Source organism: Neofelis nebulosa, chromosome 8 (assembly GCF_028018385.1).
Source record: "Neofelis nebulosa isolate mNeoNeb1 chromosome 8, mNeoNeb1.pri, whole genome shotgun sequence".
Lineage (NCBI taxonomy): Eukaryota > Metazoa > Chordata > Mammalia > Carnivora > Felidae > Neofelis > Neofelis nebulosa.
The window spans coordinates 114,917,133-114,940,496 of NC_080789.1; the positions used below are offsets into that span (position 1 = coordinate 114,917,133).

Below are 23,364 nucleotides of genomic sequence, written 5' to 3' on the forward strand. Positions count from 1 at the left end.
AGAGAAACATTATAAATCTGTAAACGCCATTGTTTACAGCAAAGCTTGAGGCAAATTTAAATTAGGAGAATCAAGAGTCATTTAGAGAAAATCATAACAACCTGTCTTTTGCAACCCTCTTCTGGGGCATTTTCACTAATGTCTGTTCTCATCAGCCAGCAGACACACAGGAGGGAGTCAGAAACCATTGGTGCTAATTGTTCCATGAGAACACTGAAGCTTGAATCCATTTGAATCAAGTTTCCATTTTTCTTGCTATCAGTATAAGCTCAGCCTTAGGATTAGCTAGCTCTTTACTTATCGGCATTAACTGTATTACATTGTTTTCCATATGTGCTTATTCCATTGTGTATTTGAATTTCTGAAAATTGTCATTGAAATGGGAGCTCTAAGAAAAGAATGGGCAAATTTTTGAGGTTGGGGCATTTGTGGTTAACAACAGAACCAGACAGTGCCTGTCTTGAAACTTCAACTTCACCATTTACTAGCTGTGTGAGCTTAGATAAATTGCTTAACCACTCTGTGCCTAGTTCCTCATATATAAAATGGTGATCATAAAATATCTACATAGTAAGTTCAAAATAAATGTTATTTGCTGCCACTGTTGTTACACCAATAAAATAGCTAAGTCCAATCTGAAAATTAAGATGTTATAATTCAGTTATGGTTGTTGTTTTTGTTGATTTCATTTGTTGTTTGGACTTTCTTGGTGGACTAAGGACAAGGTTACATGGCTAACAAGTGGTATAAACCAGGTTTATTAAAGAGTTGGTTGAGGTCAGGAGTTAGTAAACTATGGCTTCCAGGCCACATTGGGCTTCTTTTTGTATGGCTTGCAAGCTGAGGATAGTTTTTGCATTTCTAAATTATTGAAAAAAAATCAAAAGAAGACAGTGCTTTGTGACACATGAAAATTATATAAAATTCAAGTTTCAGTATCCATAAATGAAAAAAATGTTATTGGTACATGGCCACATTTATTCATCTATATTGTCTGTGGCTGCTTTCATGCTACAGCAGCAGAAAGGAATAGTTGTGACAGAGACCATAGGGCCCACAAAACTGAAAATATTAACTATATGGCTTTTTACAAAAAAAGTTTTCTAATGGCTGGCTTGTGGGGTTATTAGTTATATTGATTAAATGAATGAACTCCTGCCTTTTATACTGTCTTGCTTTAACAAAAGATGTAAGCTTGCATAAGAAAGCATATGACTTTAATTAGTTATCCTTGTGGCCAGAGAAGTTTTGTTTTGTTTTGTTTTGATTTAGAAAAAGTGTAACTTTCCATTTGTGTTAAAATTGTGTTGAAAGTAGATAGTTCATGAGTAGACTTAATTCAACTGTAGTAGATTACATAAGTATAGACATGCCAAAAACCATACGTATTCAGTAAAGAGTATTAAGATTTGGATTTCTCTCAAGAATTGTCGAAATGGAAGTCTGGCTGCGTGTGTGTGTGTGTGTGTGTGTGTGTGTGTGTGTGTGCATGTGTAAGGATCGTAATTCTTTCTAAAAGATTCTTGAAATAAAATGAATTCCGAGAGAATCTGAATTCTGAGAAGTAAAGTTTTTAGTGATAACATATTGTAAGACTATAGTATTATAATCCCATTTCAGAAGTTACTTGTGGTTATTTTTTTCAAGGCTTTGGCTTTGTGACTCAGAGCCCAGTATTTACAAGATAGCCAAAACTTCTGGAGTCTTTTGGCAATTGTGCTTAGAGAACATATGCTTTGATTTTGTCAGACCAATGATTTAGGCAAATAACTTCTTGTATCCTTACGCTATTTTTAACTATGATGTGGATCCTTTTCGTTTGGTTGGTTACATAATCTTTATTTAGGATCTGTGTTGCCCTTGAATATCTGTAAATCTTGCAACTCCTTTAAGTTAGGTTTATATCTTTCAAAGTCTCTTTGTCAGATACTTCTGGAAGATTTCTCCCCTGGGGCTAATGGAAACAAGAGAGACCTGGACCCTGCCCTTGAACAGTTTTGAATCTTTGAGGAAAGATAGACATTAAATCAATATATAAGTATGATCAGCGTTGGAGAATTAAATTGTGCAATGGGAAATAGACTAATTGAACCTAAACCATGGGAGAATTTTAAGAAAGTACATCTAGTGTCCCTTTTATTGATGTAGGCACAATCTACTAATTGCTTTTATTTTAGATATTAAATGGTTGATTGGTGAACCTTGTGCATTTGATTCTGACAGGAAATTATTTATTGATAGTAATGTTTGCTGTGAATTTGGGGTGAGAAAAATACAGAAAGTGATTAAAAGACTGTCACTTATTTTGTTAATTTACTACTTGAAAATCAAAATATCCATTTGTCTCTCTTGAACAGATTTGTGTTTTTAGAGTAGAATCTAGGGTTTCTTCCTCTCTTTTAGAACTGTTATTTATTGATTTTATTATTCAAAAGATGGTAATGTGATTATGTATGCACTGTATAAATGAATGTGTACACACGCACACACACACAATGTACAAAGAAAAAAGGGACATTCTACTAGCCCGTCTCAGATAGGATGAGAGTGTACCCACTGTTCGACGGTTTGCTTCACTTAAGGTTATTTCATCGACATTTTTCCCTGTCAGTGTTTATTGAGAACTACCTGTCTCTCTAGATCGATTCATCCTTTGTTGATCTTATCGTTGATACTGTTGTTTCAAGTAGTATATCCACAAGATAAAATATTCAAAAGATTTACAAAAGAGTACACAATGGGAAGTCAGTCTCCCTCCCAAATGTGCCTGCCTCCCACTTCTCTTCTTTCCAGAGTGGCTACCCTTAGCAGTTTCTTACCCTCTACAATCGTCCTTTTATTTTTATATGCCTTTGCTTAGTCAGACTAAAATCAACTCCTTGCCCAGTCATTTATAGGGAAACTGAATGCTTAGTGAATTTACAGCAGCAACCAACTGATTCTGTAATACCAGTGTTTGAGATTGTATACTGAAAGGAGAAAAGATTTCTCACTAGTTGTGTTTCATTTTTGGATTTCATGCAGTGTGATTGTTAGAGAATATAATCTGTAGGTGTATAATCATTGCCAGCATTTTATTTAGATCCTTAAACTGTAACTGAATATTCCCAGGAGAAGGCCCTGCATGCGGGCGGAGAATACTGCCTCCCACCCACCCTCACCCCTGTCTGCTTGTCTCACTTCCATATTGTGAATACAGACCCAAGTCTTGAGGAGCCCAAGCATAAATGGGCTTGCTGCTTTAATCTCAAAGCTAATTGAAGGGTTTCTAGCTAAACTCTGAGACATCTGTGGCTATTTTAATCTAGAACCTCATGGGTTAATAACTTGATTATTTCAACTCAAGTTTGATAGTACCAGAGCCTGGGGAGTGGAAAGGGGGTGGCAGTGGATTGAAGGAGGGACAGACTTACCCCTGCCAGAACCAGCTGGAGCTGAGAAGTTATTTATTGAAGTGCTTTCCCTGTAACACTAGGTCTTTTGTCAGCTGCTAATACAAAGGTAGCCTCATGAACAAATCTGACCTAGAAACCCCCTGCTCTCTGATACACTTACCAGGGAATATGGGGTGATAAGTGTTTGGGGAAATAGAAATGAACCAGATCCAACCTTCAGAGTGGCTATGTTCATAGCCTATGGCCTGAGGAGCCCTAGTCTAGTACTTTCCGTTTATGGGCAGTATTTACTTTTGTACAAATTATGTTCCTAAAAAAAAAAAAAAAAAAAAAAACATAAAGAAGTGTGTGATACTATAAAGGAAGATATCCTGTCACCAGAGAACTAGTAAAACAGTTCCTTCTTTCTGTTTATAGGCAGTATTTACTTTTGTACAAATTATGTTCCTCAAAAAAAATAAATAAATAAAGAAGTGTGTGATACTATAAAGGAAGATATTCTGTCACCAGAGAACTAGTAAAACATTATATAATTCCTAATGCATCATTTCTTTGGTCGTAGATATATGTCTAGTATAAATAATGTATATTCTGTAAATATTCTTTAATTCTATTACTTTTTCTCACAACTGAACACATATATGCCTGGCTGAAATCCACTATGCTTCCAATAAAGGTTAAAGATTTGCCCACATAAAACACCCTGAATGATTGCCATTTTTGCCTACATTTATGTTGTTTATAAGACTTACTCTTCTTAATACTAGTATAACCACATTTACTTTTTTAAATGATGGTAAATAAAACACAGAAAATTTATCATCTTAACCACTTCTGACTGTACAGTTCAGTGTGTTAAGTATATTCACATTGTTGTGCAACCAATCTGTAACTTTTCATCTTGCAAAACTGAAACTCTATACCCATTAGACAACAAATCCCCATCTCCCCCGTCCCTCCAGCCCTTGGCAACCACCATTCTACTTTCTGTTTACATAAATTTGACTGCCCTAGATACATCATACAAGTAGGATCAGACAATATTTGTCTTTTGAGACTGGCTTATTTCAGTTAGCATCATGTCCTCCGGGTTCATCGTATTGTAGCAAGTGTCAAAACTTCCTTTTTTTTTCAGGTTGGATAATATTCCATTGTAAGTGTATACAATGTTTTGCTTATCTGTTCATCAATTAATGGATACTCATGTTGCTTCCTGGCTGTTGTGAATAGTGCTGCTAATGCACATGGGTGCACATACATCTCTTCAAGATCTTGCTTTCATACCTTTTGGATATATATCCAGAAATGGAATTGTTGGATCACATGATAATTCTGTTTTTAATTTTTTGAGAAACCACCATACTGTTTTCTAAAGCAATTGTACCATTTTTCATTCCTACCAACCATGCACAAAGGCTCCCAATTTCTCCACATCCTCATCTACACTTGTTATTTTCTTTTTTTTTTTTAATCATATCCATTCTAATGAGTGAGGGGTGACATCTCATTGGGTTAGATTTGCATTTCCCTAACCATAAGTGATATTGAGTACCTTTTCATATACCTGTTGATCATTTATATATCACCTTTCGAGAACTGTCTTTTCAAGTCCTTCGCCCATTTTTTGATCAGGTTATTTGTTGTTGTGGTGGTTGTTGTTGTTGAGTTATAGGAGTTCTTTATATATTCTGTATATTACTCCCATACCAGATATATACTTTATGAATATTTTCTACTGTGTTGTAGGCTGCCTTTTCATTCTGCTGATTGTTTACTTTGATGCACAGTTCTTAATTTTGATGCAGTACCTATTGTCCGTTTTTATTTTTGTTGCTGTGCTTTTGGTGTCATATTAATCACGTTTACTTTTAATCTTTTGAGCCCCACTAATTTTAATTAGTGCAGAATATAATGAAACATTCAAATAATTACAAAATAGACATGGCTGCCTCCTCAAAGTGAACGCTTGGCTGTCAGGGAGTGCAATCATGAACTAACATGAAAATTGTTTCATCAGCTCCTGTGAAAATGTACATGTCTGGAGTACAAAGGGAAATTTGGGATGTGGATCCATATACTGTAAAGATACAGGTTAGGGGAACATGGTCAAATGCATGAAAACAAAAATGAGGGCGGCATTCCTCATCATTACCTCTGACTCGGAATCCCTGCATATCCACAATAAGCCATTGTAGAAACCCTTGCAAGAAAAAAGGATTCTCTGTTAGTCTTCTGATTCCCTGTTAGCATTCTGATTTTTCTCACATCTTTCTGATGTGGTACTTCCCCAGAGTCAGTTAACACCTCTGGACAAAGAATTAGAAAATTTTATGCTAAGGTTACCTTTCAAATTTAGAGAAATAAAAAATGTTCTTAAAGTATTTAATTTTAGTGCCCTTAAGTTTTAATAAACTTGCAGCTGGTGGGCAACAAAATCATTTAACAACTAGTCAGAAGTCATTGAGACTATTGAGACTATCACCGATGCACAGAAAGTCCTGTAAGTGTCATTACTAACTGCAGTAGAGTGTATGAAGAACACTCTTAAAATGTTTTCTATATCTTCTGAGATATTTAAAGAAACTGGAATTTAAGAGATTTTTTTTCCTTCACATACCATTTCTCCTTTTAAAATAATGTTGCCATTGTTCCTTGTTCCTCCCACTTCTTTTTCTTTCTTTTGTGATCTCTACCTATTCATCTTTCCCCCAGCTCTTTAGTCTCAGGCAGATGTTGATAGCCCTTCTTCTTGCCTACTTTTCCTTCCCGCCCACCCAAAGGCATCATTCACTGTCCTCGGCCCTCCTCTCTCCTCCAGCACTGGTAGGGATTAAAAGAGCCTAACAGAGGCTGCGTGGGGAATCATTCCAGCTTCAGGGCACTTGAGGACACACACAGCGAATACTTCCCGCTTGCCAGGTCAAGCGGCTTCCTCTCCCACCAAGAGCCCAGGCCCGGTGTTGGTAATGAGGCAGGAACCTGAACTACCAGGAAACTATTAAGCTTTGATGTTGCTTCTGGACCATGTTGTCCTCCAAACGTCTAAAGCAGTTTGAGTTGTAGAAATTTCAGCAGAAGAAGAAACTACTGAGATATCCCCCTCACACACTTCATTTTCTTTTGGGTGTAAATAAATAGTCATAGTTGCCAAAGTCCCCAGTTCACAAAATAGGAGACGTATTGGACCACAGAAACCATGTGGAGATAAACTGCCCATGACAGATAGGACGGTTGGCTCAGTGTTCTGCCCATGTGAAGTTTTTACTTCATAAATAAAGCTCTGTAAGAGATAGAGCATTTTATGCAAAAAGATTCCATGTATGCTTATTAAACTTTTTAGTTAAGCTGTAGGTGAGTGAAAATTCAGGTTTTCGAGTGGTTACTTTGTTCGGCTAGCCCTCTGGTGCATCATTGTGCTCTATGAGAGGATGCCGTAATCTCATTTGGGAAGTTTTATTCATTAACAAAAGCTACCAAGATAAATTTAGCTTGGGTCACAGTGTTTAATTTAATAGTATTACAATAATAACTACCATAATTAGTTTCAGATTTGCCTTCCTTCCCAGAGGACGAGATTTTTTTTTAGTTTTCTGATGCCTATTTAAAGCATGAGAATGACAGGAAAATTAATGTCATGACCTTTATAGCCTGTTTATGGTTTTCTATGTTGTACCCTAAAGGATTTAGGGAGTAGTATACATCTAAAATAAACCGCTTAGTACGGACAAGTAAAAATTGGGTTAATTGGGTTCACCTGATTCTCAGCTGGTAGCACCTTAGTCAAGACATCATTTCATATTAGACAAAGGAGCACCATTTTTACACTATAAAATTATTCTTTAAAACTATACCTGTATATTCCGTAATGTCTTGAAAAGAAAAACATTTTTAAAAGCCTAGTTTTTCAGATATGTAGGATATTTTCTCCCTGATATTTTACCTGGTTTGTCTTTTTCAATTAGGAAATCACTTTGTCATTTCATGGCAGGAACGTACAGACGCTAACTAGTGGGCGATGGTCCATGACATTAGTACCCACTTCCTTTGGGTGATGCTGGGCAGCATTGCTTTTTCTTACAACTAACTCTTTTTTCCTTTTCTAGTCTGTCAGAGATTTTGCACAATCACCTTTCTAAATCCTTGAGATGTGAAACTCGGTTTGCATTTTATTGTCGGTGTTTGTATATTTCAACAAAGAGCAGTGTTTTTATATTCAACTGGAGTTGAGAAAAGTATCTAGGCATGCTAGAGTCTTTGAAGCTTTTGGATAGTTGACTGAAAAATTCCTGTGGTGGTTTTTGCAAATCATGGTTTAAAGGCACTTTCATTGGGTTTAAAGGCACATTGTTGGGTAAATCGGTATACTGTAACTTCTTTGAGTATGATTTGATAATATCCATAAAGATTTTAAATCGACCTAAGAAATTATTTACTGTGCTTTCATCCTACAGATGGGCTTGTACATGTTAGCAAAGATATAGGTGTAAGAAGGCACACTGCAGCTTTGCTTGTGAAAGCAAAGGGCTGAGAACAATGTCATTATCAGCCAGTGGGTGGCTGGTTAATAAGCAGTGGGTCTATGCAGTGAAATACTCTACAGCCTTTAAAAAGAATGAAGAGGATCCGTAAGTGCTGATATGGAGAGCTCTTGAAAACATATGAAGTGTAAAAAGAGTAGCACGTATAATCTGCTCTGATTTGGAGAGGGGAGAAAGAGGGGTAAAATGTATTTCTACACATGTTAGCTTGTATATACACAGACTGTTTCTGAAAGGAGACCCACATAGATGCAAAGAGTTGTTGCATCTGAGGAGGGGAATTAGGGTTACAGAATGAGAGGGAGGCTTGTTCATTTTTACTCAGCTTTTTCCATGTTGGAGATAATCATTTTATGGTAACCTAAGTATTAGACAAATGCCATCGGGGGCATGGAATAACAAGAATTTAGCTGATGCTGAAGAGGTAAATCTGCGAAGAGAGTGCTCCAGGGAAAAGATGAAAGTTTGAATTATTTTAAAAGAAAAATCACGAGAATCATATAAGTGGCCGCTCACACCCACAAGAACATAAAAAATATGGATGAAGTTAGCAGGAAATCGAACAGTGATGTGTTTTCTTTTTTTTATTGAAACAGTCGTTGTAAAGCTAATTGATGGGATTCTAACTTAATGCAGACACGCCATAGAGAAGGAAGAAAAAGCTAAAGATGGGAGCAGGGCTGAGACAGAAATGGACCTTACTAGCAGGGCTGCAAGGAGGTGAGACGGGAAGAGCCATAGGAGACAGAGCTAGAGTGTGGTGACGAAACCAAAGCTCCATGGTGCTTTGCAGCCGGTGAGATTTAGGAGAGAAAAAGAATGTGAGGAATCCAAAATGATCTTGAAATTATATCAATTTTCTACCAACCTGCTTTGTTTAAAGATGATTATATCACTGCATGGAGACAAGAGAAGAGCAAGAATGGTGGAGATGTGATTATTTCAAGGTAATGAATTAAATCTAAACTGATTGAAACACTGCCAGCGAAAATGATCCAAGAAAGTGAAATAATGAACAGTTTCACAATGCGTATCTATATCATGAATGTGTAAATGACACCGTCTTTATTTTATGTATTTATTTTACTGATGACTGTCATTTATTACCAAATGGTGTACTTTTATGCAGTGACTTCATCCTCATCATGATGGTAACCTCACTGGCCGAACAACTTCATTCTTTTAGCATTGAGAATCCAGGCGGGAAATTCCAAGGATGTTCTAGTTGATGTAGAAACACCCAAATATTTTTCTTACATCAGTATCTTTTACATTTTAATAAATAAGTAATAGAAGGATGCCTGTTTGTGAAAACTTGCCAAAACTTGGATCTTTTCAAATATACTAAAATGCACGGAGGCCTTTTAACAGAAGAGCCACAGCATCAACATATTGCACATATAGATAATGCTGGGAATCATTGTTTCCTAGGACTTGTTATCTGTAGGTGATGACACTTAAAACAGTGTCGATCTATCTGAAAAGCTCCAAGCCTTGTACTTGAGAAATTGAAAGTAGGACATTTTTTTAAATAGTTATTGAAGATAATTTTTAAGTCATTTTAGTAGTGTTTCAGTCCTTCTGAAAACAGAACCAGGCAGTCTGTCAATGATCAAAGGAAATTTACTACTGAAAAAAATAACTTAGATAATTATCTGTCACTTTACGTTATGGAAAAGTGTAATAATGGCAAAATTAAAATGACATTACCTCAGATTTTAAATTTCACTATTCATTAAAAATATTACTTAGAATTTTAGAAACTTACTATTGCAAACTAAAAGATTTAAGTGGTATGAAAAGCACTCAATGGAACCGTAGAAGTATTGTTAATTAATTCCTAGCACTGTTGTTTTTATAGGACTGCTGACATTTATTCATTCAATAAACATTTGTTAAGCCTTGTTATATACCAGTCGCTGCTAGGTTCTGGAAATACCAAGGTAAATATGCCATTGTCCCTACCATCAGGAAATTCATAAAATTAAGGGGAAAACACACAGATTTAAACAGATATTGCTGCTAATAGAGAGCCAATGTGTGTTGGAAGATAATGGATAAATCAACAAAAATGTCTTGAACTGGCCAGGTGGACACTGTAGAAGAAGAAGTTGAGTAGGAAGTATGTAGCAAGATAGGGGAGAGACGCATCATGGAGGCGTATGAGGGAACCTGTTTGGCCAGCTTCAGAGATGCAGCTCTTAACAGTAGTGGGATGACCACACAGTCCAGTGTGTGGAAGGCTTCATGTGCTGTGTGAAAGAGGTCAGGCTTTATCCTGTGGACAACAGGGAGCCACTGAAGGGCTTGAGGTCTAGGAAAAGCACGATTAGATTTACATTAAAAAGACCATTTATGGGAGGCGCCTGGTTGGCTCAGTAGGTGAAGCATGGGATGCTTGATCTCAGGGTTGTAAGTTTGACCCCACATCGGGTTTAGAGATTACTTAAAAAAATAATAATAAAAATTCACAGACCACTGGGTAAAGATGATGGTTGGAACTCAGTTGAAACACTGGAAGATAATTTTTTTTTTCCAGAAAGAGCAAAAATGAGAGAGAAAACATAGGAAAAGGGGGATAAAAGGTATAACTGTCCAGAGAGGGTAGTTCCGGGCCGGGGGCGAAGGGGGGGGGGGCGCCAAAGGGGAGGGGAGTTAGGAAACAGAGAAAAGTAAAAAAGTAAATTAGGAAATCTCAAAAAAATAAATGAATAACCCAGGGTCTGAATATAGGGGTTCCCAGGTTGAAAAGGCCCACCAAACATTTGGCATATGGATGAAAATATGCTGAGATACTTCATTGTGAAATTTCTAAACATTGTTTCCATAGAGAAAAAATGAAAACAGACTGCATCCAAACGATCACAGATAACTTTGGATTTGTTAACACCAACATTGGAAACCAAAAGACAGTGGAACAACACCTTTAAATTTCAATCTAGAGTTCTATACTCAGAAAAATTGTGGGGCACCTGGGTGGCTTAGTTAAGCATCTGACTTCAGCTCAGGTCATGATCTCATGGTCTGTGAGTTCAAGCCCCAGGTTGGTCTCTGTGCTGACAGCTCGGAGCCTGGAGCCTGCTTTGGATTCTGTGTCTCCCTCTCTCTCTCTGCCCCTCCCCTGCTCGCTCTCTCTCTCTCTCTCTCTCTTTCTGCCTCTCTCTTTCAAAAATAAACATTAAAAAAATAAAAATAAAAATGATTAAGCAAAGTTTTGTTGATGGAGAGATAAAAATAGGGATAAATCTTCATTTTCCACAGTGGAACATCAGTAAGTAGATACTGCCTAAAACAACAATCAAGAAGTAGGGTTGTAAGTATGTTATCCACAGATACGGAAAAGAAATACTGGAAGAATCAGCTCTGAGAATTCAAAGTGCTCATCTCTGGGAAATCTAATGTACAGCATGGTGACTATAGTTAGTAATACTGTATGGTTTCCTGGAAATTTGCTTAAAAGAGTAGACCTTAAGTGTTTTCAGCACACACACACACACACACACACACACACACAGGTAGCTATGTGAGATGATGGGATATGTTCATTAACCTGATTGTGGTAATCATTTCACAAAGCATATATATGTCACATCATTGTATTGTACACTCTAAATATATACAATTTTATCTGTCAGTTCTACTTCAACAAATCTGAATAAAATAGAAATTCTTTCATTATAAAGGACAAAGAGAAAGATAGTTCTAGCTCTATCACAAAGAATAGGCTGGAAAGATGGAAGCCTGGAAGCCAGGAGGTAGGAAGACAGTTTAGGAGGCTGTTGTAATAGCAGCAAGACCTGACCTAAGGCAGTAGTGGGTATGGAGCAGAGGCGATAACTTTGAAAAACACCTTAGAGGAAACAGGAGCTACATTTCATCTGCAGGTAGCCAAGTGGAGATATGTAGTAAACAGAGAACGTTTCGCCCTGGAACCTGGGAACTAGAAATATAAATTTAGAGTTGTAGTTAGAGCCACAGGAGTTGGAAGAAATTATATAGAAAACCTGTGAAGGGAAAAGAAATGAAGGCCTCAGGCTAGAACATATTTTCCTGGACAGATTTTGATTGAGGTGGAAAAATGCCCTCCCAAACATTCTGCCTTGTTCAGTCGTACGTGTAGCACATGTGAAGGAACTCTAGTATACGAGCACTTTATGAGGGTAAATGATTAGATATTATGGTTGGAAATGATGTTGTTTGTGTTTTGAAGTATTATCTGGTATATTCCCTTTTTTCTTCTTGGAAATGCCAAAGATAGCAATAACCATTTCTTAGTTTTTGGAAGAATCCTGGAGACCTTTATTAACATACAAAACACGCTGTTTTTTGAATAGTTTTTTTTTTTACAATGTATTTTCAATACATAAGACCTAGTTTAATGTTTTATTCAGCCAACAAGTGAAGTATTATTATCTCTCCCTTCCTAATTTGGGGAAACTGGAACAGAAATAAGATAAAATGACTTCTCCAAGGTCACACAGTAAGAAGTTTTAGTTAAAAATGTACATCTCCTCAGTTTGCTGATCCTTTTCCACTTTTAACTCATTACATTGCATTTAATTCATTCAGATTCAGCTGGAACATGGTCCTGAAAATTAAGGGTCATTCTAGTCTTTTAGGGGTGTTTGGTTTGGGGAAGAATAGTGAGCGTCTGGCGAGAACACGTTAAAAACACAGCTAAAAACTTAGGGGATGTAGGACTATGTACTTCCAAAGTTTCCCCAATTCCAAGTAGAAAAGAAGTTGCCTTGGAGGGTCTTAAACAAATTAGTTCCCCAGGATGACTCTGTAAAGCACTTGACTGTGTCAGTGGCTGACATTCAGAAATATCTGAATTTAAAGAGGGGCTTTCTTACTGAACTCATTAGCAGTATGCAGCCATTTAGGGAAGGAAGGAGATTGTCAAATATTAATACATTATATTAATGAAGCACTAAGAATTTCCTAAATGGATCCAAATATATTCTGTAGATCCTCTTTCAGCTTTTCTAATCTTTTAGTACCAATTTGAGAATTTTATTATTTGTTTCTAAAATAGGACAGAGATAAGAGCCTTTATTACAACTGAGTGAATGATGAATGCTACTATTAGTCAGAATTTATGTACTATAAGCTTATATTATTTTAACAAAATTGAACCTTAAGGTATTTGGGTCCTCTTATTTATGTAAAAATCTCAAAAAACATGAATTCCATCATTGTTTAGAAGAGGTAGCTTTTTAAATCAATGAAAACCTCTTTGGAAAACAAGCAATTAATTCTTATAAAGTTAAGCATACATTTAATATACCACCCAGAAATTCCACTCCTAGGCTTTCACCAAAGAGATGTCTACATAAAGACTTGGACACGAATATTTATAGTGGTTTTATTCATGATAGCCCAAAACTGGCAACAACCCAGATGCCCATCAGTGGATGCATGAATATCATTCGGCAAGAGAGGGGAATGATTTGATGCACACAACATGAGAATTCGTATTGTTTGACTGATATGAAATAATATGAAATTCTAGAACAGGCAAAGCTAATTTATAGTGACAGAAAGCATCAATGATTGCCCGGGCCCTGTAATGAGGGGTGGGGTTGACGGTAGCGAGCACAAGGGAACTTCTTCAGGTAATGAGGGAACTTTCTGAAGTGATATTAATATTTTATATTTTCTTAAAATATGTCTAGGATCTGTTTCAAGTATGGTATGATGTGTAAAACAGAGAAAACTGCCTTTGAAAGAAGAATGTATTACTTATAGTCCCTTAAGAGGAGGGGCATGCCATCCAAGGTGGCCACATTGGGAAGTTCTGGCATTGGTCAGGAGGCAGAAGGAGCTATGAGAAAGCATGGCCTGGAGCCTTTATTGTGGTTTTCCTGGGAAAGACAAGGCAGGGCAAGGTAAACAGTTAGGATTGGCTAATTTGAATGATTTCAGTAGCTCCAGGCTTTAGGATGGTCCTAGTCCTCTAGCACCTGGCCCTGGGGTGATTTAGACCTGGGAAATTATGGGCAAGTTATGTGACAGCAAGATAATGGAGGTGGTTGGGGATGTGGACTTTGTATATGGAAGGTGTGTTCACAGCAGAGTTGTTTGCCATCTCCAGGATTAGCTAGCCCTGAAATGGGCACTTGGTCCTGCCAGCCAGGCCCCTAATATGAAGCAAGAATGTAATACTACAGTGGCGTTTATGTTTATGTATATGTTTGTTGTATATAAATTATACCTCAATTAAGTTGATTTGAAAAGTAAAAAAAAAAAAAATAGTGAAATATAATGGCCGCATGAAATTACTTAAAACAAGCTAGGAAAATTCATCCACAAGTGCATTAAATTTTTTCAAACAATACCTAAGTATATAAAGGACAAGAGCAGCATTGAATACCTCACAATTATAAGTTCATTCAAGCAGTTCCTTTTTCTCCTCCTCTGTGTCATGACCATTTTCAGTTCCTTAATACATAAGAAAGTTGGCTTTTTCAGTTATACATTGTCTGAGGTCACACAACCTATCTCAGTCCTTTCCTGCCACGTTCCTAATGTGTACATTATGTATTCTTAGGTCTGATTAAAAAAAAAGCATCAGTCAGCTTCTTCCTCAACTTTTTCAGTGACAGAGTTTAAATATGTCATGTAGCATGTTCTGGAATAGGTTCCATGGCTGAATGTCATTAATCATGAGGAAGTTCTTCTTTGTTTCACTGATTTTCCTTCAATTCTAGTGTCCAGGACAAAAGCATTCTATGTAGTATTTCCATTGACCTGGTCGACCCTATTGTGTGTGTGTGTGTGTGTGTGTGTGTGTGGGCATGAGACTATAGATGCTGGCGAGGATGTGGAGAAACAGGAATGCTCTTGCACTGTTGGTGCGAATGCAAACTGGTGCAGCCGCTCTGGAAAACAGTGTGGAGGTTCCTCAAAAAATTAAAAATAGACCTACCCTATGACCCAGCAATAGTACTGCTAGGAATTTACCCAAGGGATACAGAAGTACTGATGCATAGGGGCACTTGTACCCCAATGTTTATAGCAGCACTTTCAACAATAGCCAAATAATGGAAAGAGCCTAAATGTCCATCAACTGATGAATGGATACAGAAATTGTGGTTTATATGCACAATGGAATACTACGTGGAAATGAGAAAGAATGAAATATGGCCCTTTGTAGCAACGTGGATGGAACTGGAGAGTGTGATGCTAAGTGAAATAAGCCATACAGAGAAAGACAGTACCATATGTTTTCACTCTTATGTGGATCCTGAGAAACTTAACATAAGACCATGGGGGAGGGGAAGGAAAAAAAAGAGGTTAGAGAGGGAGGGAGCCAAAATATAAGAGACTCTTAAAAACAGAACAAACTGAGGGTTGATGGGGGGTGGGAGGGAGGGGGGGGTGGGTAATGGCTATTGAGGAGGGCACCTGTTGGAATGAGCACTGGGTGTTGTATGGAAACCAATTTGACAATAAATTTCATATTTAGAAGAAAAAAAGGAAGGGAGGGTGGAGAGGGAGGGAGAGTCTGCATGGAGGAGAGCATGAGCGTGTCTATGAATTTAGGAATCAGACACACCTGGGGAAATTAAGTTGGGTCATCCTAATGATGTTGCATGTGTTACTTAATTTCTTTGAGCCTCAGTTTCTTGACTTGAAAGATGACAACTGCTGATGCTCATGTGAGGATAAGAGAGATGTGTGAATTAACTTACCAGCATACAGTAAGCACTCAGTGCAGAAGAGTTACAGTGTAGAAAGGGTAGGTGAAGTTGTCATCTGTGGATTCACCAACTCTGGTTCTAGCCTCAAACCTAAAACCTGTGCAGTCGTCACTGTCCAGTACTTGAAAATCAAAAGTCACGGTGGAATCAGAAGTAGAGGAAGGCCTGAGAGGCAAGCAGCTACCCAATTCACATTATTTTAACATACAAAGAGGAGCCTGTTATAGTTACCAATGGTGAGGTACCCAAGACTTTATTACCTTTTAAAATATTTTCATATTTAGGGGCGCCTGGGTGGCGCAGTCGGTTAAGCGTCCGACTTCAGCCAGGTCACGATCTCGTGGTCCTTGAGTTCGAGCCCCGCGTCAGGCTCTGGGCTGATGGCTCGGAGCCTGGAGCCTGTTTCCGATTCTGTGTCTCCCTCTCTCTCTGCCCCTCCCCCGTTCATGCTTTGTCTCTCTCTGTCCCAAAAATAAATAAAAAACGTTGAAAAAAAAAATTAAAAAAAAAAAAAATAAAATATTTTCATATTTCAAGTTCTCCTGGCCAAATTTATTATATTATGGCATTTATCTGAATGACACTGTATCAGGCAGGTGATGTATGACATGTTTATTCTCTGGGAAATAGCTCCCTAGAAATAATTATCTAGATGAACATCCACATTGCCGCTCTGTTTGGTGCCCATATACACACAAAGGAGAATGCACTGAAACACACATTCACACCATGCGTTAATGTTAATAAGCTTGTTGAGCATGGAGTAAATGATTTTTACTTTTTCTGTAAGGTTCTTTGTCTAAATTTATTTTTAAGACAAGGTAGCATAACAAAGACCAGGTGCTATCTGCCTTAGGTTCCCTCAACTAGGAATAAATGGGAGATTTCCATTTCCAGAACCATCAAGCTGTCACTTCTCAAGTAACCAATTCACCTAATTTTCATTTTTAATCAACTCTTTAAATATGACGTATTAACTAAAATTAAAAGTAATCATGTGAGTGATTTATAAGGCATATTGTATTAAGTCATGCTATAATTTATGGCATTCACTGTTTGCATTCATTTTTTTCCCTTTCAGATAGATTTTTCTGCTTAATGTTTTTTGGCATTCAAATAAGAAAAGTCAGCTTATTGCTTTGGATTCTGTGTCTTCCTCTCTCTCTGCCCCTCTCCTGCTCACGCTCTGTCTCTGTCTCTCTCTCTCTCTCTCACACACACACACAAATAAATAAGCAGTAAAAAAAAATTATTAAAAAGAAAGCTAGGTTATAATTATCAGAGAGTGTATATACTGTGAAGGACACACTGCCTGCTAGTGCTGTATCAGGGTACCTGGAGTAAAGATGCATATTGACTTTGCTTGTATGGTATTTGAAAAATACTGTTAGGTCCTGTGTATTTTTAATGCAACTTTTCCTCTAGCACATTTTTGTAATGCACTTTTATTTCTAATCAGAAGATGCAAGATTATGATTATTCATAAGTTTTCTTCACTTAGCATTAGGCATATTTATTACATAATTTATTCATTTACTATAATTAAAGTAGAGAATTAAAGACAGCAGTACTTTATGTTTATGTGGCAGAGGAAGGCATTAGACTCCATTTGAGCAAATTTTCGACTTCAACTGCCAAAATATTGGGGGTACAGGTAAAATTATTTTAATGGCATTCCATATATAGCGTTCCAGAGCAATAATATAAAGACTTTTTTTTCTTTTTTTCTTTTTTTTTCTGATAGCAAAGATACTATTTATTCACTAGGGAAACTTAGATATCCATAAACATAAAAAGGAAAGTAAATAGCAATTAATCCCCACTCAGAAATAACCCCTTTTAATATTTAGTAGCTTTCTCATGCATATATGGGGGAGAAATATTGAACCATACCTCTCTGCAACCAACCCCTTTCATACAAAAATGTATGATAAGCATTTTTAATATTTTTAGTATTTTAAGAAGCATTGTTTGTAATAGTTTTATTGTAAAAATGTATCCTAATTTACTTAGAGGTTTTACATTTGGTGTGTATGGCACCCTAAAGAATTCTAAAAAGGTAATAAAAATGATGATAATGAAGATGGATGGCAATATAGCTTTGCACATTATCATGATGACTTTCTGAAGTGGAAGAAAGGTCAGAATCAAAAGGAATGCCGAGCTTTAAGGCTTAGTATGCATATTGCAAAAATACCCCTTAGAGTCTCCATGTGAATATCACTCTCCATTAAGTACGTTGCCTTGTTTTGTTGGTTTCTTTTGCTGTGCAAAAAGCACAATTTTGGTGTAGTCCCAATTGTTCATTTTTGCCTTTGTTTCCCTTGCCTGAGGAAAAAAATGTTGCTAAGGCTGATGTCAAAGAATTATTACCCATGTTTTCTTCTAGGAGTTTTATGGTTTCACATTTAGGTCTTTAATCCATTTTGAGTTTTGTTGTTTTTTTTTTTGTTGTTTGTTTGTTTGTTTTTTGTATGGTGTAAGAACCCGACCCAGTTTCAGTCTTTTGCATGTAGCTGTCCAGTTTTTCCAACATTATTAATTGAAAAAACAGCCTTTTCCCCATTGTATTTTCCTGCCTCCTTTGTTATAGAGTAAATGACCATATAATTGTGGGGGTTTTTCTGGGCCTCTGTTCTATTCTGCTGATCTGTGTGCCTGTTTTTGTGATGCTGCCGTACTGTTTTGATTACCACAGCTTTGTAGTATAGTTTGAAATCTGGAATTGTGATGCCTCTACCTTTGTTCTTTCTCAAGATTGCTTTGGCTCTTTGGAATATTTTGTGGTTCCATACAAACTTTAGCATTATTTGTTCTAATTGTGTGAAAAATGCTGTTGGTATTTTGATGGGGATTGCATTGAATCTGTAATTACTTTGAGTATTATGAAGATTTCAGTAATATTAATTCTTCCAGTTCATGAGCATGGAATATCTTCTCATTTGTTTGTGTTGTCTTTAATATCTTTCATCAGTTAAGTTTTATAGTGTTCAGGTAAGTTTTATAGGTCTTTCAACTCCTTGGTTAAATTTATTCCTAGGTGTTTTGTTCTTTTTGGTGCAATTGTAAATAGATTGTTTTCTCAAGTTCTCTTTCTTCTACTTCATTATTAGTGTATAGAAATACAACAGATTTCTGTATATTGATTTTGTGTCCTGCAACTTTCCTGAATTCATTTATTAGTTGTAATAGTGGAGTCTTTAGGATATTCTATACATCGTATTATGTCATCTGCAAATAAGGAAAGTTTGACTTATTCCTTACCAATTTGGATGTCTGCTATTTCTTTTTCTTATCTAACAGCTGCAGCTAGGACTTCCAGTACTATGTTGAATAAACATGTTAAGAGTGGACATCCTTGACTTGATCCTGATCTTTGTGGAAAAGCTCTCAGGTTTTCACCATTGAGTATGATGTGTAGGTGTGGGTTTTTCATATATGGCCTTTGTTATGTTGAAGGACATTCCCTCTAAATTGACTTTGTTGAGGGCTTTTTATCATGAATGGATGTGGTATCTTGTCAAATGCTTTTTCTGCATCTATTGAGATATTAATGTGGTTTTTATCCTATCTCTTGTTAATGTGAGGAATTACATTGATTGGTTTGCAAATATTGAATGACCCTTGCATCCCTGGAATACATCTTACATGATTGTGGTGAATAATTTTTTAATGTATTGTTGAATTTGGTTTGCTAGTATTTTGTTGAGAATTATTGAATCTGTGTTCATCAGGGATATTGGCCTGTAGTTTTCTCTTTTTGTAGTGCCTTTGGTCTAAAATTTTGCTTATACTTTTTGCTTTTATGTTATTGGGGGTGTTGGTCTGGAGGTTTCTTTCCTTCTATTGGCTTTTTATCTGGTTTTAGTATCTGTATAATATTGGCCTCATAGAATTACATTGTTAGAATTCCCTCATTTTCAATTTTCTGAGAATATTTGTATATAATTGGTGTTATTGCTTCTTTATTCAGTAGATTTCATCAAAGCAACTATTTGGGACTGGTATTTTCTTTGAGGAAACATTTTTAACTAAAAATTCAATTCTTTGAAAATATAATAAGTCTCACTTCTTTTTTTTATTTCTTTTATTTTTATTTCTTTATTTTTTATTCTCAAGTTAGTTAACACACAGTATAGTCTTGGCAACAGGAGTAGAACCCAATGACTCATCACTTACATATAACACCCAGTACTCATCCCAACAAGTGCCCTCCTTAATGTCCATCACCCATTTAACCCACCTCCCTACCCCAACCCCATCAACCCTCAGTTTGTTCTCTGTATTTAAGAGTCTCTTATGATTTTAAGGCTCACTTCTTCAGTGAGCTTTGATAGTTTGTGTCTTTCAGGGAATTTGTTCATTTTATTTAAATTTATCAAATTTATTGCCAAAATGTTGTTTGTAATCCCTATTTTTAATAGCATTAGTGTCTGTAGTGATGTCACCTCTCATTCCTGATATTGGTCATTTGTGTCTTCTTTCTTCTGATGAATTAAGCTAAAGGTTTATCAAATTTATTGATATTGTCAAAAAAATCTGCTTTTTATTTAATTATTTTTATCTATTTTTCTGTTGTTCATTTCACTTATTTCCTCTCCTTTTTTCCTCTCCAATCTCTTACTTCTTTTTTTACACTTTGGGTTAAATTTGTTTTTTCTGGTTTTTAAGGTAGAAACTGAGGCCATTGACTTGAGATCTACTTTATTTACTCAAAGAGATGCTTAGTAGTCTCAATTTCTCCCTATGTATTGCTTTTTGATATGTTGTATTTGCATTTCACTCAGTTCAAAAGACTATAATTTTCATTTTGATTTCTTCTTTGAACCCATAGGTTATTTATATGTATGTGATTTAATGAACAAATATTTGGAAATTTTTCAGGTAGTATTTGTGGGTTTTCTTTATTTGTTTTGCTTTCTACTTTAATTCCATTGTGGTCAGAGAGCATATTATACATACATTATATGACTTGAATCCTCTTAAGTATATTGAGACTTGTTTTTATGGCCCAGAATATAGTCTGTCTTGATAAATATTTCATGTGCTTTGAAAACAATGTGTATTCTGTTATGTTGGGTGAAATATTTTATAAATGTCAGTTAGGTCAAATTGACCTCTAATATCTTTAGTGATTTTCTGTCTCTTATTATTGATTATAAATTATTGCATATTTCTCCTTGAAGCTCTGTCAGTTTTTGCCTTATGTATTTTGAAGCTCAGTTATTTGGGATATAAACATTTGACATTATTGTCTCTTTTTGATGAGTTGACCTTTTATAATTATGAAATGATCTTCCTTATGCCTGCTAACATTCATTGCTCTGTAATCTACTTTTTCTGACACTAATATAGCCATTCTACCTTTCTTTTGTCTTGTACTAGCATGATATATCTTTTTACATTCTTTTAATTATAATCTATTTGTATCCCCATATTTAAAGTGCCTTTCTTACAGGCAACATATAGTTGAACCTTGCATATTTATCCAAGCATTATCTTTTATTATGATAGTTAGATCATTTGTATTTAATATTATTATTGATATGATTAGATTTTAATCTATCATCTTGCTCATTTTTTTGTGTTTTTCCCATCTGTTTTATTCTTTTTTCATTTTCCCTTGAAAAACTGAATATTTTTATGATTCCATTTTTGTATTGTTGGCTTTGTCTCTAAAATTCTTTGTTTAGCGACTTTAGGTATTGCTTTCAGATGTATAATATATATGTTTAACTTACCATAATCTACCTCCCAGTGATATTATACCACTTCACTGATAATATAAGAAACTTAAAATTATATACTTATATTACTCCCCTCTCAATTTTGGTCATATTGTTACCATATATCATTTTTACATACGTTATAAACCCCACATTGCATTCTTAATTATTTTTATTTAAATAGTTATATTTTTAGGAGATTTAAATATTAAGGAAAAAAAGCCTTGTATGCTTACCATGTAGTTCCCATTTCTAGTATTTTTCCTTCCTATATATAAACCCATACCCTAATCTAGTGTTTTATTCTTTCTGCCTAAAAGATATTGTTTAGCATTTTTATAGTGTAGTGGACCTGTAATGAATTCTTTCAGCTTTTGTATTTACAAAAAAATCCTTCATTTCTCCTTTATTTTTTTAAAGATACTGTCTCTGAACATAGAATTCTAGATTACAGGGTTTTTTTCTTACAGTATTTAAAGATGCTGCTCCACTGTCTTCTCACTTGCATTGTTTCCAACAAGAAGTCCTCTATACATAAGATATGTTGGGAATGCCTTTAAAAAACTTTTTTTTTCCCACTATTTTTGAGCAACTTGGTCATAATATTCTTTGGTATAGTTTTCATGGGTTTTTGTGCTCCAGGTTTTTGAGCTTTTTAGATCTGTGTGTTTATAGCTTTACTCAAATTTGGAAAATTTTCTGCCATTATTTCTAAAATGATTTTTTTTTTTTTTTGTCTTTCCATCTTTCACCTCTCCAATTACTGATATATTTAGGCTGCTTGAAGTTGTCCTGTTGCTGGCTAACCATTTCTCCTTTTCTTCTCTTTTCTTTTTTTACTCTCGCCTTCTGAGTTTCATTTTAGAAAATCTCTATTACTGTGCCTTCAAGTTTGCTAACTTTTTTTTTTTTTTGACATGGCTAATGTGCTATTAATCCCATCTGGTTGGTGTATTTTCATTTTGTATATTATAGTTTTCATCTCTGGAAATTTTATGTGGGTCTTTTTAATATCTTTCCTGTCTATATTTAACTTTTTGAACATATGAAATAGTTATTACTTAATTACAGTTTGAACTTTGACCACTAATTCTAATAGCTGTGTCAGTTCAGGGTCAGTTTGATTATTTTCTGCATTATGGCTCATGTTTTCCTGCCTCTTTGCATGCTTAATTTTTAATTAGATGTTAGATATTATGAATTTTACCTTGTTGCGTGATGGATATTTTTGTAGGTCTGTAAATAATTCTTGAGTTTTGTTCTAAATGCACAGTTAAGACACTTGGAAATAGCTTGTTCCTTTTCACTCTTGCTTTAAGATTTGTTATATGAAACCAGAAGGGGTGCATGGGTGGCTCAGTTGGTTAAGCATCCAACTCTTGATTTCAGTTCAGGTCATGTTCTCACAGTCGTGAGATTGAGCTCCATGGTGGGCTCCACGTGGGTCTCAGCACTGGGCATGGAGCCTGCTTAAGGTTCCTCTCTCTCCCTCTCCTTCTGTCCCCACCCCCCTTGCATGTGCTCACACATATGAGCTCTCTCTCTCTCTCCCCCCTCTCTCTCAAACAAACAAAAGAAACCAGAGAAATGCTTCGTGTAGGGCTTAATTAAACTATTTCCCTTTACTAAGGCAAGACCCCTCTTTGTGCTCTACTTGATGTCCTGTGAATTAGGGGTGTTTTCAGTCTGGCTGGTGGGAATAGGCAATATTCCTGCCCCACTGTGAGTGTTGAGCAGCTTGGATCTTCTCATGATGAAAGGTAGTTTCTTCACTTGCATGTGCTGAGCAGTACATGAGCAAATACTTGATGGAGACCCTCTTTATTGCTGTTTCTCTTTTTCTTTCTAGAGCTTTTTTCCCCATTACTCTGGGACTCTCCACAGGGTTCTCCCTTCCTACAACATTGCTCGTCTCATTTGTTTCCTGTTTCCCAGGACATCAGTCTTTTGTGATCTGGTGTCCAGTGTTTTGAAATACTGTTTCGTATATTTTGTCTAT

General features: G+C 36.0%; 1 protein-coding gene across 4 annotated transcripts in view; it reads left to right on the forward strand.

Moving 5' to 3' along the window:
* ZNF438 (zinc finger protein 438) overlaps window positions 1–23,364 on the forward strand; it is a 178,606-nt gene that overhangs the window by 122,048 nt on the left and 33,194 nt on the right. The window lies entirely within an intron of this gene.